The sequence below is a fragment of the Vulpes lagopus genome, chromosome 10 (genome assembly GCF_018345385.1).
Source record: "Vulpes lagopus strain Blue_001 chromosome 10, ASM1834538v1, whole genome shotgun sequence".
Taxonomy (NCBI): domain Eukaryota; kingdom Metazoa; phylum Chordata; class Mammalia; order Carnivora; family Canidae; genus Vulpes; species Vulpes lagopus.
The window spans coordinates 47,811,427-47,830,465 of NC_054833.1; the positions used below are offsets into that span (position 1 = coordinate 47,811,427).

A 19,039-nucleotide genomic window follows, 5' to 3' on the forward strand; every position below is an offset into this window, starting at 1 on the left:
CTGAAGTCTGATGAAGAGAGCACTGCAGCTAAACCCGGGCCGCATCTCCGCCCCACTCCTCGCCGAAATGGGCAGATTCACCCGGGACCCTAGGCTCTGCAGGGGCCGTGGGGGTGGCGGGCGCCGACACTCCGTGGGGCTCGGCAGGCTGCAGGCCAGGTGCTCAGGGCCACCCCTGAGAGGGCAGTGGTGGATGCGAGAAGAGATGCTCAAGCGAGCGGTGTGCCGCTGGCCCGACGGGCCCGGGACGGGGTGGCGAGCGTCCAGCGAGGTGGCTAAGTTGGAGTTCGGGCTGACGAGAGCAGCTCCAGCCGAGGCCACAGGGCATCTCTGAACTCGGCAAGGGAAGAATCCTGCGCTTCTCAGGGGACCTGTTGGGAGGTGCGGGTGATTGTCCAGCCCTGGACCCGCGCGCAGCAGGGAGAGGAGCCTCCCGAGGGAAGAATGATCCCTTCGTCACCAACTCAGCCCTCAAGGTGTGTTCCCTCTTCTAAGGTCACCGCACCCGTGTTTCCATTTGCTTCTTGTGGTAAACACAATGTTTTAAAATACACTCAAATAATAAAGTGAGCCTCCCGCCCCAAAACTAAAGCATTAAGTGGAAGAAGGTGGGTCTGATTTCCTTGCCTCTTCCCCCCACCATGCTTCTGGGAAGCACTGCCGAAGCCTGGTCGCGGCCTCTGACTCCTGGGCTTTGGTCTCAGCTGGAGCCGCTGCACTTCTAGAGGAAGAGGCTGGGGCAGGGAGAGGGTGGGGGGTGGAGAGTCGATTAGTATCAGCTGTTAATATAGAGAAGTCCTGCTACTGAAACGACGAAATAAAGCAGCATCAGCAGGATGAGGCCTGACCTTTACTGCAAGCTGATTTACAGCTTATGTCTGAGTTGGAGTATCTCATATCCAACATGCATTCTTTCTAGAAACTCCTGGTTCTCAAAACAAAGAGAGGACTGCCATGGTAAGGGAAGCACTTGAGTTGGCATCTGATATAGTGCTTTTCTTCACTTAAAGTCTATGTAGCCTTTGGCAATTCCTGAGTCTGAGTTTCAATTAACTCTTGATGTTACCTGAAGATTTTTGTGGTTTGATGGGGGCAAATACACATGTAAGTGTGCAGATAGCTGGTAACCTAGTGTCACTTGAAAAGGATGTATTTCCAGTATCACAATACCTATTACAGCTTAGGGAAGCTGTTGCCTTGGCCCAAATAATTAAATTGTGCCCTGAGTTCTCCCTTTGATACTCTGGCCCACAGTGCCTTTGTTAAGGTATGTGGTCAACTTAATTGTGCTAGATTATAATACCAACTCCAGTTCTGAGCAGGTCCTGTATTCACACCCTTTACCTGTATAACTTTGCAATTCTTCTAAAGGGGCTAAGTAAAAAGGACTCTAACAAATTGTGTTATTTTTTAAAGATTTTATTTATTCATCACACACACACACACACACACACACACACACACACACAGAGGCAGGCTCCATGCAAGGAGCCCGATGTGGGACTCTAACCTGGGAATCTGGGATCATGCCCTGAGCCAAAGGCAAATGCTCAACTGCTGAGCCACCCAGGTGTCCCTGTCCACTTCTTTCAGTAAGTCTTGAATGTTAACTAGCAGATGATCTTCCATTTAAAGACTATTTGCCAGCCTCCCTTGCAATTTGGTTTGTCCCTGTGTTTAAGTTCTGACCAGTGGCTCACCCACTCCTCTGTGGGTGCTGTGGGCTGGGAGCTGTATCAGATGGGGGTTATGTCCAGAAGTGGCAGATGGGGGCTGAGAGCGAAGTGAATGGTGGTCCTCCAGAGAGCTGGGAGCCTCAGCAGAGCACTGGAACAGAGCACAACCCTGAGGAAGACTGCCAGTTACACAGCACAGAAGGCACAAATACTTCACCTTCTCTTTCCAAAGGGAATGACTGTTGAAAATGAGGTAGGCTGGCAATGAGATTATGCATATGTGTGTAAGATATAGGAATGTTAAGCCAGCTATTAACAGAACTAGGAATAATTTATGGCTTCAGAGACATGATCCAGAAACTGAATAAACCAAATTTTGGAAAGTGGATTTCATATATATATATATATATACATATATATATATATATAATGGATTTAAAAATGGATAAACCAAATTTTGGAAAGTGGATTTCATATATATATATATATATACACACATATATATATAATGGATTTAAAAATGGATCCATTTCTATATATAAATATTAAATATATAATATAGTATAAATATTTATATATAGATTAAAATATTTATAGTAAAATTTATAAAAAATATATAAATAAGTATATATATAATTATATATATGTATAATTTTTTTTCACAGCAAGAAGGCTTTAAAGTTTTCAGGACTTTGTAAAGTTGGGGCACATAATAGCCCCTGTTTCCTGTTTATCTGATATTTATAACAGAGATCCAATTTAGCAGTTCTGGACACCTCCTTCTGATGAAAACAAGATAAACAGGAGTTGGGACACCTGGGTGGCTCAGTGGTTGAGCATCTGCCTTTGACTCAGGGTGTGATCCCAGGGTCCAGGATTGACTCCCACATCGGGCTCCTCAGAGAGCCTGCTTCTCTCTATGCCTATGTCTCTGCCTCTCTCTGTCTCTCATGAATAAATAAATAAAATCTTGGAAAAAAAAAGATAAACAGGAGTTTGAGAAATGTAAGATGTGAGAGATGATTGTGTGGTATCAAATACAGTATATCCATCAAAAATAGATGCATGTTCAATAATTGGTAAGATTCCTAGAAGTCTGCATATTGAACTTTATTTGTCAGTTTTAACAAAGTGATCCCAGTGATCCTGACATAAGAGAAAGTTGTTTCAAAAGTAAAGATGTGCATGAGCCATCTCTGCCATGTGCCAAGCGTATTATTCCAAGGCTTTGACCTCCTCTTGGTCTTCCTTATCTGACTTTAATATCACTTTCCTGTTGGCAGTAACATGAATCAGTTTTACTACACGGAACTTGGTAGTTGTGAACACAATATAGCATGGAAACAACTTTGGAAAGTCTCCCCAGCAAAGATTTACTGTCTTGGATTCTGACAATGCATTATATTTCGCCACCAAGTATGAATTTACAGGTGGGAGGAATGGCCATTATGATGGGAAGTGTGTTTTGAGGGTTTGGGACCCTAAATATATTTTGCTCACACTTCTGATTATCACTGATAATTGATTTCTTTGGATTACCCATTGTTCCTTCTAGTTAGACTGCCTTTAAAACGCAAGTATTCCTGTGGTGGGCACTAAACATATTGATACTAAAACCTTACTATGAACATACTTTCTATTTCTAGTTCTGACAAAAGGAGACCTGGATTATCCTAAGAAGATCTGTTAGAGGAGGATGGTAAAGGTGTATCTCTGTGTATAGGGGGTGTTGGGTGAACAAAGGATGGAGGGAGGAAAAGGAGGGAAAATTGAATTATTTTATAATTGTGTCTAAAATATTTCAAAAATTTAAAAATGTTTATAATGTACAGCATAAAAGCATCACCTTCTAAATTAGCTAATACTGAATTACATGATATTTTTGAATGAAAATTTTTTGTTACCAATATTTTTTGAATTCCTGCATATAGTCAGTGTGCTAGGCACTTTGGGTGACTCAATTTCTCATTAAGCTTGCAAAATAGTTGAGAGACAAGTCAAAAATATATGAGGGGTGCCTGAGTGGCTCAGTTGGCTAAGTGTCTCATCTTGATTTTGGCTCAGGTTGTGATCTCAGGGTGGTGAGGCTCTGTGCTAAACATGGAGCCTCCTTAATATTCTCTCTCCTTCTCTTCTCTCTCGCTCTCTCTCTCTGCCGGCCCCCCACTCTCTCTTTCTCAAAAAAAATAATGTAAGAGTTAATGAGTTAGTAATTATAGAATATGGCTGCAAAGTCCGGTGTCATTATTTGTTGAAAAAATGGTACAGATGGTATAAGAAGCTCAAGGGAGAAAGATGTCCCAGTGAAATGGAATGAAATCTAAGGCTTCCTGGAAAGGAGGGAAAATGGGCAAGTTGATATACAAAAGGAATTACAAAAGACAAGCATGTAAAGAATTATCTGTCAAGCTGTGAAATAATGTTTTACTCTTAGGTGAATCAACAGGGGTGGTAGCAGGAATGTTCTGAGCATTCCTGTAAAAATATGCCCAGAAACCAAAGGTGCCCATACTTATCGCTGATGCTATGTAAGTTCCAATCTTGACCCATTATTTGAATCAGATAAGTGCATCTTTCCATTGACTAGTTTTGCTCTACCCTTAGAAGCTGATTCAAATCATCTGGCTGAAAAGCAAGAAATTAAACTGCTGAGAATTACATAGACAACACAGCCAGGTGATTAAATGATCTTTTCACTTCCTCCAAAACTTATTTTTTAATTTTTTAAAAAGATTTTATTTATTTATTTGACAGATTGAGAAAGAGAGAGACAGCACAAGCAGCAGGAGTGGCAGGCAGAGGGAGAAGGAGAAGAAAACTCCCCTCAGAGCAAGGAGCCTGATGTGGGCTCCTGGGTCCCTGGGATCATGGGATCATGACCTGAGCTAAATAAAAGGCAGACGCTTAACTGACTGAGCCACATAGGTGCCCTTTACAAAACTTTTTAAAATTTGTGTGGACACATTTGTTTTTTAAGAGTATTACTTTGATAACATTAACTGGAGTCAGCCTCAATACCCAGTGAGATAGGAATAAAAATTCTATTACTCTCTGTTCTTCCCTGAATACAGCATGCACATATTTATTTGTCAAATTAAGGTTGAGTTACCTACATTGGTTTTCAGTCATAATACAAAAATGGAGAGATTAAAAAAATAAAAATGGAGAGATTTTTATTAGGGCTTCTTTAATAATGATGAAGTTGTGATAGCTGGTTTCCTTTAAACTCTTCTGGACCAAGTGCCTCCTCCTGCTCCAGTGCTATTCCAGGGATAAGGCAATTAACCCCTCAGTGTGATGCTCAAGTTCTTGCTACATGAACCTAGATTTAGTGACCTTAGGGATGCCTTTAGTGGTATTGGAGCTGGTAATCTAAAAGGCCTGCTAAATTGCAACAGGTAAGGGACTGAGTGTGGGGAGAGTGGAGGCTGAGAGACCATGCTGGCAGGTGAATGTGTAGCCCAGAATGGGAAAGAAGGGGAAGGGAATGTATACAAAGAATCAGGCTTGGGGCACCTGGGTGGCTCAGCGGTTGAGCGTCTGCCTTTGGCTCAGGTCGTGATCCTGAGGTCCTGGGGTAGAGTCCTGCATCAGCCTCTTAGAAGGGAGTCTGCTTCTCCCTCTGCCTATGTCTCTGCCTTTCTCTCTGTGTCTCTCATGAATAAACAAATAAAATCTTAAAGAAATATTTAGGCTTGATCTGTCCTGTTTGACCATTTTATGCTGGCCTATTGCACAGTTATGCAAGTGGGCACAAAAGCTTTAATGTGGATGAGGAGTTTTATTCAAGGCAAGAAATCTGTAAATACAGTGGGTAGGTTTTTAGAAGATTTGAGGGGAGGGGACAAAGGGAATAGGAAAAAAAGTGCTTCTCTATGGGGGGATCTAGAAAGGTAAGAATATTTTTGACAAAAATAAACTTACTTTGCTTTGTATACTTTGGCTTTTGGCTTATAAGGAAGGGAAACCAGTTCTTTCTAAAAACAAAATAAAACAAAACTCAAAAGAGGAAAATTTTTACTTACATGGACTGACATTTCTTACTTGAAAAAAAAAAAACTCAGGTAGAATTATCACAGTGTTTACACAGACTATCTTTTTAAATCTGGAAACCCTGGGATTAGAAATACTCCAGATTAAAGATATTTGGGGTTCATTCAGGGGAGCAGGTGTTTATACACCTGTATGTTTATAGGGTGCTATTCTTGTTTTACTATTTTTATTATGTTTCTCTTCATTCAGCATTTGTTTTTGTATGGTGTAAACAAGATCATTGTAAAACAAAGATTAGCACTGCAGTAGCCCATGTGAGTATCTGACAGTTTTTATCAAACAGGACACCAAACCTGCTGGCATCACCTCGTTTCTATCCTAGCAGAGCTGCATACTCTGGAGATTTCTTTGATTTCTCAGGGATGACCAAAGTGCCTGATGTCTATACCCTGCCCCCACACCAGTGGGTAGATGGCTCTGGACCATGAGTATTTAGATTTATGGGGAGAATCCATAAAACCTCTGAGGATTTGCCATAGTTCCCTCCTCTAGATAGATTTATTTGGATGCCTCCTCAGTCTCACCGAGATCCTTTCTTCTCTTTGTTTTCTTAAGAGTTGTAGAATCTCATCTCTCCTTTTTGCCTGTTTAAAGGGGGGAAAAAAAGTGGGTGAATTTCTTGACTCAGTAATAAAGATTTTGTCTGTAAAGAGTAGATTTTTTTTTTTTTGCATTTCCTTCTGGTATTCTTTGGTAGAATTTTAAAATATTTGTTTTCCATGATAGACTTATACTTTTCCAGTGTATTCCAGAGAATCCTGGTTTACAAAATAATGTGGTTTTTATACTCAGTGGAAGGGTGTTTTCTTGTGCCCATCCAAAATCTAATAAAAACTTTTATTAAGACTTTATTACTACATGAACCATGCTAAGAACTTAATGTACATTATGCCATTATTTTCTTTTAATAACTCAGAAGTTATTATACCACTATTACCCCATTTTACAAAGGAGGTAACTAGGTTAAGTAACTTACCCAAGCCATGAAATGATAGAACTGGTGTTGATCCCAGTTCTGTTTGACAACAAAGCCCCAGCTATTGTCCACCCCACTAAACTGCCATTAAATGGTAAGATCAGCAAATTCAAACAGCGTGCCACAACCCAAGTCTGTGACGGGACGACTCTGAGTAGCTTATGCATGGACTCTCATTCTCTCATCTCTCTGCCTTCCATATTGAGACATGGACACTCTCGGGTAAGTTTTCCTAAGTGTAAAAAACTAATTTACTGCAGGCATGAAGATTGATAAATCTATATCTCAAGATACAGACTATAAAAAAGAGACAAAAATAGGTCCAAAAATTCTTTCATAAAATCTGGTTATTTTCAGTTTTAGAAAGCCAGGCAGAAAATCACATCTGGGGACGCCTGGGTGGCTCAGCAGTTGAGCGTCTGCCATCTGCCCAGGGCGTGATCCCGGAGTCCTGGGATTGAGTCCCGCATCAGGCTCCCTGCATGAAGCCTGCTTCTGTCTCTGCCTGTGTCTCTGCCTGTCTCTCTGTGTCTCTCATGAATAAATAAGTAAAACCTTAAAAAAAAAAAAAAAAGGAAAATTGCATCTGCAGTATTTGAGGACAAAAGAAAAACCTGAGAATCAGACAAATAAAATTTGTACCTTCAAGTGGCCAAATAAAATGAAAGTAGCTCTGTTTAGACCCTAGAAGCAAGAGATAACTGAGCATAGATACAGATTTGTTGTAGCCAGGTAAAAATTCGAAGTCATCTGTCCATTCAAGTTTACTAAGTACTAAGCAATTTTCCTGGGGCTGCCCTAACAAAGTACCATAAACTGGCTGACTTAAGACAACAGGTATGTATTGTCTCACAGTTCTGGATGCTTGAAGTCCAAAATCCAGGTGTTGGCAGGGCCATGGTCCCCACTGAGATGTGTAGATGTGTAGGGGAGCCCTCCTTTGCCTCTGGTGGTTGCTGGCAATCTGTGGCATCCCTTGCTGGCAGCTGTGTAACTCCAAACTCTGCCTGCATAGGCACATTCCTTTCTCCCTGTGTGTCTCTGTCTTCTCTTGGATGTCTTAGGACACCCCACCCTCCTCCAGCAATAACTTACCTTAACTAGTTCCATCTATAGCGACTCTATTTCCAAATAAGGTGACATTCTGAGGTCTTGGGGATGAGGACTTTAAGGTATCGTTTTAAAGGGGAGACACATTCCAAACCATAAGGAGTACTTCTGATGTAACATTTCTGTGCTAGGGGCTGTACAATGCAATTCCTGCCTGCAAGGTCATTACAGAGAATGGTTTCAAATGTGCTACAATGCAGATGGTATAGGATGTAATCCAAGACCTGAAGAGAGACCCTTAATTCAGACCAGGGTGAGTATGTATCTACGGGGAGAAAGATGTCCCAGAGAAGACAAGCTTGTTCCTACAAATGGTAATCACCAGAGGAGCAATAGAGACAGGATGGTGATACAAGACTTTGAGGCAGTGGAAAGAGCGTGTACAGAGCCTTGGAGGCAGCTGCATCGCTAAGTGGTTTCTCAGGAGGAGTCCTCCGCCCAGATGCCTGTAGGAGAAGCTACTGATCTTGGACGTGCTCCACAGAGACACTTGGGAGGGGGAGCCCATACAGGGCAGGAGCAATCAGCAGCTGGGGCAGGTGCACCTACGCCTTGGCTTTGCCTCATTTTGTTCATGTCCTATGAATCTTGCCTTTTATAAGTCTATGAAGTTTTTATTTTGGGACAGGATTTCTACCTTTTACTTGAATTTTAGGTCTCATATACCACTGCTATTGAAAGAGAAATAATCCAGGGTACTTGTAAATACCAAGCTAAATTTCATACTTGTTTACTTGCCAGGTACTGAATAAAATAATGTCTGTGGATAAGGACTTCGGATGTTTTCAACGTAGGGATTCAGAGTTGGTGTCCTTTCTAGCTTTTCCATTACACATGTACTCAGTGAGAATTAACTGCTCCCATACTGTGATTCCATAGCACTTTATACCTTTTAGGTATTGCTCTTACTTTCCTAGTTTTATCTCATAATTGCTACCACGACTCTTTCAGAGTCTATTCATTTTATCCTTCCTTAGGGCTTAGCAGAGCCTTGCAGATGATAGTCAATGAATTTTTTTGAACTGATTGTGGCATAATGTCTGAATGAAATCATTGCACTAATACACACAATTATTAGCCTAAAAAATAAAAAAAAAAGAAAAAAGAAAAATGTTTTAGGTAGTGAAATTAAACAATGGATAGATCTTAAAATCCTAAAAAAAATCCTAAAAAAACCCCAAAACTATGTGATTATTTTGTGTGTAAAGCACACCTAGGCCTGGGTAGCCATAGGCAAATTATATTGTTGTAACACTTCTAATATACAAATAGACACATATTTAGTTACAAGATCTAAAATATTATTAAAATTAAAAATTCATTTGTCTTGAAGAGAGAGATGCATCTATTCTATGATTGGTGCAGACCAAACGCATATTCACGGTAGGAGAGTCAGACCAGTCACTGACTCTGGAGTTTAGCCAGCACTGAGGCACCAGCATCATGGTGTAGAGTGAGTTCTCCTGGTATGTGTAACCTGACCAAGGGCTCCGATTATAGACTTTTTTTTTTTAAGTGGGGTAAAGAGCAGTTGGCTGGGGAACTTCTAGAACCTGACTCAGTCTGTGGCTCCTAGCATCATCCCCAAACCCCTGCTCACCTTGTCCTCTGGCCCTTTTTTTCTTGGTAAAAAATAAACAGATTTTATGTTAAAAAATGCATTTTTTTTCTTTTGACTTCAGGTCCTTTTTTATTATAATGGCTTTTAGTACCAAACCAGTTTTATAATGCACCAGAAACAAAGCTTTCAAATATGATTTGATTTCTGCTTCCTGGACATGTTTCCTGGGAATGAATAAGAAAACTGCTGTAGGCAAAATGTCACCAGAACAAAAACACTGCCAACTATTCTAATAAATCTCTGCTTTGATAACTAAATAAATTCAGTGATAAGAAAAAATCCTTACAATTTACCTTGTTAGTAGGGATAAATGATTTACTTGTTAATTTTATAACAACAGGGATGCCTGGGTGGCTCAGCAGTTGAATGTCTGCCTTCAGCTTAGGGTGAGATCCTGGGGTCCTGGAATAGAGTCCCATATCAGGCTCCCTGCATGGAGCCTCTGCCTGTGTCTCTGCCTCTCTTTCTCTGTGTCTCTCATGAATAAATAAATAAATAAAATCTCAAAAAAAAATTTTATAACAACAAAAGAATAACCATTTCTAATCACAGTGTTTTGATTATGGCCATTAATGGAATATTATATTTACAAGGGGTTTTAGTAATAAAATTTATTAATTCTTAAAATAATAATATAGGGAGATCAGAATTTTAATATTTTAACATAATATTTTCTTATATATTTATACATTTAATTTTTATTATTTAGGGCAGCCCGGGTGGCTCAGTGGTTTAGTGCCGCCTTCAGCCCAGGGCGTGATCCTGGAGACCGGGGATTGAGTCCAACGTTGGGCTCCCTGCATGGAGTCTGCTTCTCCCCCTGCCTGTGTCTCAGCTTCTCTCTCTCTCTCTCTGTGTCTCTCATGAATAAATAAAATCTTTTTAAAAATTTATATTATTTATATACTATTCTTGAAGAAAATCACTTATGGAATAAAAATTGATTCCAGGAAATTGGGCTATGATAATATAAAAATTTAATATCGCGTAGATGGTTAATGAATTTTAGTGTCACATCAAGGATTCTTAGTTCTCTCTTTGTTTTTTTAGAGCCAAATGACTTGGGTGGCCATACAGATTATGGAGCCAAACATTTGGGTTTGAATCTCAATTCTGCTGTACGATTAATGGCAAATTAATACCTTCACTATCCCTCCTGGTTTCTCCTTTCTTCCTTCCAACTGAAATCACTAATCCACAGGTTAGAGGTTTACGATCCCGAGTAAATCTAAGAGCTATTTTCTGAGCCTTGGATATCTCATTTCTAAGGAAAGTTGTTGTGAAAATTAAAGATCATGCAAACACTTCTTAACATACTGCATGGTACTTGGTAGATATTTAATAAATGGTAGCTATTATTATTATTAGAGAAAACTTTCCTTCTAATGTTTTCAAAATGTGGAAGAGTAGGAAAAAGAGGAGAAGGATAGATTGCCTACCCTCTGTGCACAGCTGTGGAGGGTACTGATGCCTCCACTTCTGGCCTATGGACGAGCTGGTGGATAGAGTTGGGTGGAAGAAAGGGTGAAATGAGGAGTGATACCCAAGAGATTATTTGCCCTTGAGTATGTAGTGCAAATTCCTCTGCCCACAAATTCTCCAGTGTATTATAAGCTTTCTCCTTAATCTTCAGTTATATAAAAGAAACTCTTAATAAACACTAGACTTGAAAAGAAAGGTCCTTTCTTCTCAAGACCTGCTTCTCATGTGAAAAATCCATTTCTTCTTTGGATTATGACTGAAATTTGTTGAGTGAAACATTCATCAGAAATAGCATATGTGGGGGCACCTGGGTGGCTCAGCCATTGAGCCTCTGCCTTTGGCTTAGGTAATGATCCCAGGGTCCTGGGATCAAGTTCTGCATCGGGCTTCCTGCAGGGAGCCTGTCTCTCCCTCTGCCTGTGTCTCTGCCTCTTTACTCCATATCCTATGTTCTTCTGCTAGATCCCTTTGAACACATCCTAGAGATTTTGGAATACTTAAACACACACTCGTGCATGTGCACATGCATGTGTGCACACACACACACACAGAGTGATAGATGGCTACTTCATTCAGTCTTCATTTTGAAAATGAAGAATAGGGATCCCTGGGTGGCGCAGCGGTTTGGCGCCTGCCTTTGGCCCAGGGCGTGATCCTGGAGACCCGGGATCGAGTCCCACGTCGGGCTCCCGGTGCATGGAGCCTGCTTCTCCCTCTGCCTGTGTCTCTGCCTCTCTCTATCTCTCTGTGACTATCATAAATAAATAAAAAATTAAAAAAAAAAGAGTAAAAGGTGTTGTGGACTATAAATGGAGATGCAGACTAAAAAGGGAGAAGGACAATAAAATTAATAAAAAAAAAAAAAAAGAAAATGAAGAATAATTAGGATTAACCATGGTGACTAAGACAAGTATAGTGTCTACTCTCAGAAAAATTTATATTCTAAGTAGAAAATGAGTGCTATGGTAATACAGAGTAGGGTTCTAATCTAGCTTGAGGTCAGCTTTGATCAAAGTTTATTTTATGGTATCATGTAGCACTTTGCAAAAAGTATATTAAAGGATACAGAATAGTTGAATCACAGTAGTACCTTTTATTTTTTTAGGTAGGCTCCATGCCCACCCAGCCTGGAGCCCAACAGAGGGCTTGAACTCAAGACTCTAAAATCAAGATGTAAGCAGGGACCAAGAGTTGGACACTTAACTGACTGAGCCACGCAGGCATCCCAATAGTAGTACTTTTAAACTGATGAGCTTTCTAAGATATTATTTAATATAAATATTTATGATAGGATTTTTTTGATTAAAAGTTAACTATTGGGGATCCCCGGGTGGCGTAGTGGTTTGGCGCCTGCCTTTGGCCCAGGGCGCGATCCTGGAGACCCGGGATCGAATCCCACGTCGGGCTCCCGGTGCATGGAGCCTGCTTCTCCCTCTGCCTGTGTCTCTGCCTCTCTCTCTCTCTCTGTGTGACTATCATAAGTAAATAAAAAATTTTAAAAAAAGTTAACTATTCAATGGGAATTACATTCCAAATTTAGAATATCATTTAGGCAGAGCCAAGGCTCTGTGGTTTAACAGAGGTTAAGAACATTATCTGACTTTTTTCCTTGAGGCTCCTAAATTTAAGTTTTAATTCTAGACCCATGATTAGGAGTCCAATATGAGCAGTAGGGAATTTCAGCTCTTAGTCTACAGATGTCATCCTCAGTAGGTTCCATTTCTCTTCCACGTTACAAGTGCTAACTTGAGGAAAGTAAGAATTCTCATTGACTTTAGGTAAAACAATGCATTGGCAGTAAAAAGTCTCACATCTGGGCTTGATTCCAAAAGGCAGTATCTACCTGCTAGCTTGCTGATTTTGATAATGCCTCCACTTTGAATTTACTCTATAGCTTTACTATCATTCCCTGTGCCTGTTAGTTGAAATCTGATTTGTAGATGCTACAATTTCCATATAGTAAATTATACCTACCATATAGTAAGATACAGAACTCCTGGATCTCGAATGATCTACTATATACCTTGAAAGACAGCCCGAATAATCAGTGAAAAGGCTTTCTCCAGAGGAATTTCAGAAGGTAAACCTAAGAGCAGTAATCTATGAGAGTGGATGGAAGATGTCAGAGGGTTATTAGCTGGAGGAGAATGCTGACTAGAAGGGCAAAGATGCATATCTCAGCACCTTTCGTACCTCCTGGAAATTGCTTGATCTTGGCTTAAGTCCCATAGTCCTGACATATATAATTTTCATTTAAAAATGACAGCTTGCTAAAATCAGGAAAACATATCAGTCATTACATAAGAGAGAGTCAATATAATTTTTCTTAAACGTAGGTTTCAATAAAATATTAACTTATCCATTGTGAAGAATAAAAAAATGGATTTTTTCTTGGTTCTGCTACATATTTTTTCTTAGTTCTGCTACACATATTTTAATGGAAACCAATAATAATTACCAGAAAAGTGTAGCCCTTATTTTAAAATCTTCACACAAAATAAATGCATGAAAGTAAAAGAAGTGATTTTTAAAAACTGATTAAGGCACTTATTTTTTAAAAGGCAGTGAGATTTGAATTTTAATGTTGAGAAAAACAGGAGCCTGAAAGAACATTGCATTTCAAAATTCAATAGAGTATATGTGATTGAATGATATATTATTGATGATTCAGTCTGAGATAATTACCAAGGCTTGTCCTCCACAAACAAATTACTGAGTCTTTAGGGTTTCCATCATATCGATATATATTTAGATAAGATGAATGGATTAATAGTACTGACCTCCTATTTCCAGTGTGTCTTTCCTGTCCTGCCCATTAGGCTATAGGAAGGAAGGTGTAGGGGTTAACTCCCAAATCTCATCCCTGGCACTTCCCTGAGTTTCAGGCTTATCCAACAACTCCACCTGCTCATCTCAAAGGCACTGAATTGGTTAAACTCTCAAACTGGTTAAGTCTCAACTGAATTTTTAACCCCGCCCCTCTCCAACAAAACAAAATACCAGTGTAACACCTGACCTCTGTCTATCCCTTGTGTCAGAGAATGGCACCTGTTGTATAATCCAGAGTACTATGAGTTACCTTTGATAGCTTGCTTGGCCTTACTTTTCATATCCAATGTATAATTGAAGACTTAATTATTTTACTTCCTAATACTCTCTCACCTCCTCTTTTCTAATGAACCAATCTTACCATCACCTCCCAGCAGGATGATTGCAATGTCCTCCACTCTAGTTTGCCCTCTTCTGCTCTGGACACTTTTGATCCATTCTTTGCTCCATCATTCATATTTCAGTGGAAACTATTCTCTATATTTTAGTATCCTGACTTTTGCAAACAAATCTGGTATTATCAATCCCCAGTGTCAGACCCTTCAGTGGCTTCTCATTGTTCTTACCATGGCCTAAACTTTGCATTATCTCACTGATCATTCAGCTTCTGAAATGCCCTATGGATTTTGAAGCATAGGATCTTTGCAGAGCTGCCTCTGCTGTCTGGAATGCTCTCCCATTGCTCCCTCCACCCCTTCTTCTGGCCTATGCCCATTTCTCCTTCAAATCTCAGCTTGTCTTTGCAGAAATCCTTCCTGTTCCCTTGATTGGATCAATACTGCCCTATTATCTTGATAAAATCCCAATAGTTCATTTTTGCTTTTGTTTCTCTTGCCTTCGTGGTTGTATCTTGCAAGAAGTTACTGTGGCCAAGTTCAAAAAGGGTGTTGCCTGTGTTCTCCTCTAGGATTTTGATGGAATCTTGTCTCACTTTTAGATCTCTCATCCATTTTGAGTTTATCTTTGTGTATGGTGAAAGAGAGTGGTCTAGTTCCATTCTTCTGCATGTGGATGTCCAATTTTCCCAGCACCATTTATTGAAGAGACTGTCTTTTTTCCAGTAGATAGTCTTTCCTCCTTTGTCTAATATTAGTTGACCATAAAGTTGAGGGTCCACTTCTGGATTCTCTATTCTGTTCCATTGATCTATGTGTCTGTTTTTGTGCCAGTACCACACTGTCTTGATGACCACAGCTTTGTAGTACAACCTGAAATCTGGCACTGTGATGCCCCCAGCTATGGTTTTCTTTTCCCCCCTGGCTATTCAGGGTCTTTTCTGATTCCACACAAATCTTAAAATAATTTGTTCCAACTCTCTGAAGAAAGTCCATGCTATTTTGGTAGGGATTGCATTAAACGTGTAAATTGCCCTGGATAACATTGACATTTTCACAATATTAATTCTTCCAATCCATGAGCATGGAATATTTTTCCATCTCTTTGTGTCTTCCTCAATTTCTTTCAGAAGGGTTCTGTAGTTTTTAGGGTATAGATCCTTTATCTCTTTGGTTAGGTTTATTCCTAGGTATCTTATGCTTTTGGGTGCAATTGTAAATGGGATTGACTCTTTAATTTCTCTTTCTTCAGTCTCATTGTTAGTGTATAGAAATGCCACTGACTTCTGGGCATTGATTTTGTATCCTGCCACGCTACCAAATTGCTGTATGAGTTCTAGCCATCTTGGGTTGGAGGCTTTTGGGTTTTCTATGTAGAGTATCATGTCATCGGCGAAGAGGGAGAGTTTGACTTCTTCTTTGCCAATTTAAATGCCTTTTATTTCTTTTTGTTGTCTGATTGCTGAGGCTAGGACTTCATCAAGATAAGAAGCTTTTGCACAGCAAAAGATACAGTCAACAAAACTAAAAGACAACCTACAGAATGGGAGAAGATATTTGCAAATGACGTATCAGATAAAGGGCTAGTTTCCAAGATCTATAAAGAACTTATTAAACTCAGCAGCAAAGAAACAATCCAATCATGAAATGGGCAAAAGACATGAAGAGAAATCTCACAGAGGAAGACATAGACATGGCCAACAAGCACATGAGAAAATGCTCGGCATTACTTGCCATCAGGGAAATACAAATCAAAACCACAATGAGATACCACCTCACACCAGTGAGAATGGGGAAAATTAACAAGGCAGGAAACCACAAATGTTGGACAGGATGCGGAGAAAGGGGAATCCTCTTACACTGTTGGTGGGAATGTGAACTGGTGCAGCCACTCTGGAAAACGGTGTGGAGGTTCCTCAAAGAGCTAAAAATAGATCTGCCTTACGACCCAGCAATTGCACTGCTGGGGATTTACCCCAAAGATACAGATGCAATGAAACGCCGGGACACCTGCACCCCGATGTTTCTAGCAGTAATGTCCACAATAGCCAAACTGTGGAAGGAGCCTCGGTGTCCATCGAAAGATGAATGGGTAAAGAAGATGTGGTTTATGTATACAGTGGAATATTATTTAGTATTAGAAATGACAAATACCCACCACTTGCTTCAACGTGGATGGAACTGGAGGGTATTATGCTGAGTGAAATAAGTCAATCGGAGAAGGACAAACATTATATGGTCTCATTCATTTGGGGAATATAAAATAGTGTAAGGGAATAAAGGGGAAAGGAGAAAAAAATGAGTGGGAAATATCAGAAAGGGAGACAGAACATGAGAGACTCCTAACTCTGGGAAACGAACTAGGGGTGGTGGAAGGGGAGGTGGGTGGGGGGTGGGGGTGACTGGGTGACGGGCACTGAGGGGGGCACTTGATGGGATGAGCACTGGGTGTTATTCTGTGTGTTGGCAAATTGAACACCAATAAAAAATAAATTTATTAAAAAAATACTGCCCTATTAAATGTTGTCTTAACATCATATATAATTCTTTCACTAATCTCTCTCCCTGACTAGATAGCAAGTTTCATATAAGGATAGAGTTTGTGTATTTAAAACATGTTGGACTCCATCATCTGACTCTAGTGCCCAGGTCAGTGCTAGGTACATAGAGGTATTCAATAAATATTTGTTGAATGAATCTTGCCCAATTCTTCCAAATCAGATTCTCCTAACTTTTGTCCTCATGATTTATTTTTCCTATATGGCTTTGCTTGGCCCTTCTTGCCTGGGCTTAGCATTTCCTCTTCAGCTTAGATCCTTAACTTGTCTACATCTCTTTTTAAGGCTACAGAGTTTCCAGCTGCTTTGGGCAAACATTGAGTAAAATTCAGCCTGGCCCCACATGACCCTATGTTTCAGTGTGGAGTCTTATCTCTATGAAGTAAGACCTACACAAAGTCCAATCCAACCTCACATTATAGGCTAGTGTCTTTACCTGCATCAAGGTTTACATTATGTCTACTGGCAGCATTTATAGTCATTAACTCCAGAGAATGTAAAGATAATATATAAAACATTATAACCATCATTAAAAATGATGGTTTTTTTCTTTGTTTTTAGTTATTCTGTGCTCTAAAAATGTAGCCTTTATAATAAAAGTTTCAAGGTTTAGATATACTATCCTTAATAAAAGGTAAATTTTTCAAATAAATTACTAAATTACTGTAACAATGAAAATATACTTTTACCTAATAGAATCAATTGTTTGTAAATTGATTTTTTTTTTTTTTGAGAAAGAGAGCATGTGAGTGGGAGGGGTAGATGGAAAGGGAGAGAGAGAATCCCAAGCAGGCTCCATGCTCAGCACGGATCCTGATGCCCCGCTTGATTTCATGATCCTGGCCCGAGCTGAAATCAAGAGTTGAACGCTCAACCAACTGAGCCAAATTGATTTTTAAGCATCTTTTGGCTTGGTCAATTTTTTCTTCTATATTAATGGCTTTAAAATAGTTTTCTTGGTATGGCAGTAGGGGAATAACACAACTGTTGAGCAATGTGATTGTTGAGGGGAAGGATTTATGCTTCTAGGACTTTGTTTTCTTTTTTATAGCAAAGCCTCTCTCTCGTACCAAAGTTCCAGCATGTGGAATACTGTCTTGTGCCCTGTGTCCAATTTCTTTCTTGTATCCCAGGTATTCTGGGAAAGTGGTCCTGTCTTATTTCCCACCCCTGACCCTGTATGCTAATTCCCATGGCAAGGTTTCTCTTATAGGCTTTGAACCTTGGCACCATGACTTTCCATTTCTCTCTGTTGCCTTTTCCTGGTATCACTTCCTTTGGAGAACATACAATGCTCATCAACTATGGCTTTGTTCTGTGACCTGCAGACTCTATTCCACTATTGTCATTTATTTTAAACATACATAATCCTTTCGGGCTTCATTCTGCATTCAATAGCTTCATTTAATCATGTTTTACGAGCAGATCATTAGTATGGGTTCTTGACCAGTTGTATCTTAGGGATTAAAATGTTTTATTCTGGAGGAAATTGAAGCAGTCATCAAAAACCTCCCAAGACACAAGAGTCCAGGGCCAGATGGCTTCCCAGGGTAATTCTATCAAACGTTTAAAGAAGAAATCATACCTATTCTACTAAAGCTGTTTGGAAAGATAGAAAGAGATGGAGTACTTCCAAATTCGTTCTATGAGGCCAGCATCACCTTAATTCCAAAACCAGACAAAGACCCCACCAAAAAGGAGAATTACAGACCAATATCCCTGATGAACATGGATACAAAAATTCTCAACAAGATACTAGCCAATAGGATCCAACAACACATTAAGAAAATTATTCACCATGACCAAGTAGGATTTATCCCCGGGACACAAGGCTAGTTCAACACTCGTAAAACAATCAATGTGATTCATCATATCAGCAAGAGAAAAACCAAGAACCATATGATCCTCTCATTAGATGCAGAGAAAGCATTTGACAAAATACAGCATCCATTCCTGATCAAAACACTTCAGAGTGTTGGGATAGAGGGAACTTTCTTCAACATCTTAAAAGCCATCTACGAAAAGCCCACAGCAAATATCATTCTCAATGGGGAAGCACTGGGAGCCTTTCCCCTAAGATCAGGAACAAGACAGGGATGTCCACTCTCACCACTGCTATTCAACATAGTACTGGAAGTCCTCGCCTCAGCAATCAGACAACAAAAAGACATTAAAGGCATTCAAATTGGCAAAGAAGTAGTCAAACTCTCCCTCTTCGCCGATGACATGATACTCTACATAGAAAACCCAAAAGCCTCCACCCCAAGATTGCTAGAACTCATACAGCAATTTGGTAGCGTGGCAGGATACAAAATCAATGCCCAGAAATCAATGGCATTTCTATACACTAACAATGAGACTGAAGAAAGAGAAATTAAGGAGTCAATCCCATTTACAAT

The 19,039-nt window shown here is 39.9% G+C and overlaps 1 protein-coding gene across 1 annotated transcript in view; it reads left to right on the forward strand.

The window, feature by feature from the left end:
• The window catches only part of BTG4 (BTG anti-proliferation factor 4), a 103,689-nt gene that overhangs the window by 54,149 nt on the left and 30,501 nt on the right, over positions 1–19,039 (forward strand). The gene's annotated exons all lie outside the window — the stretch shown is intronic.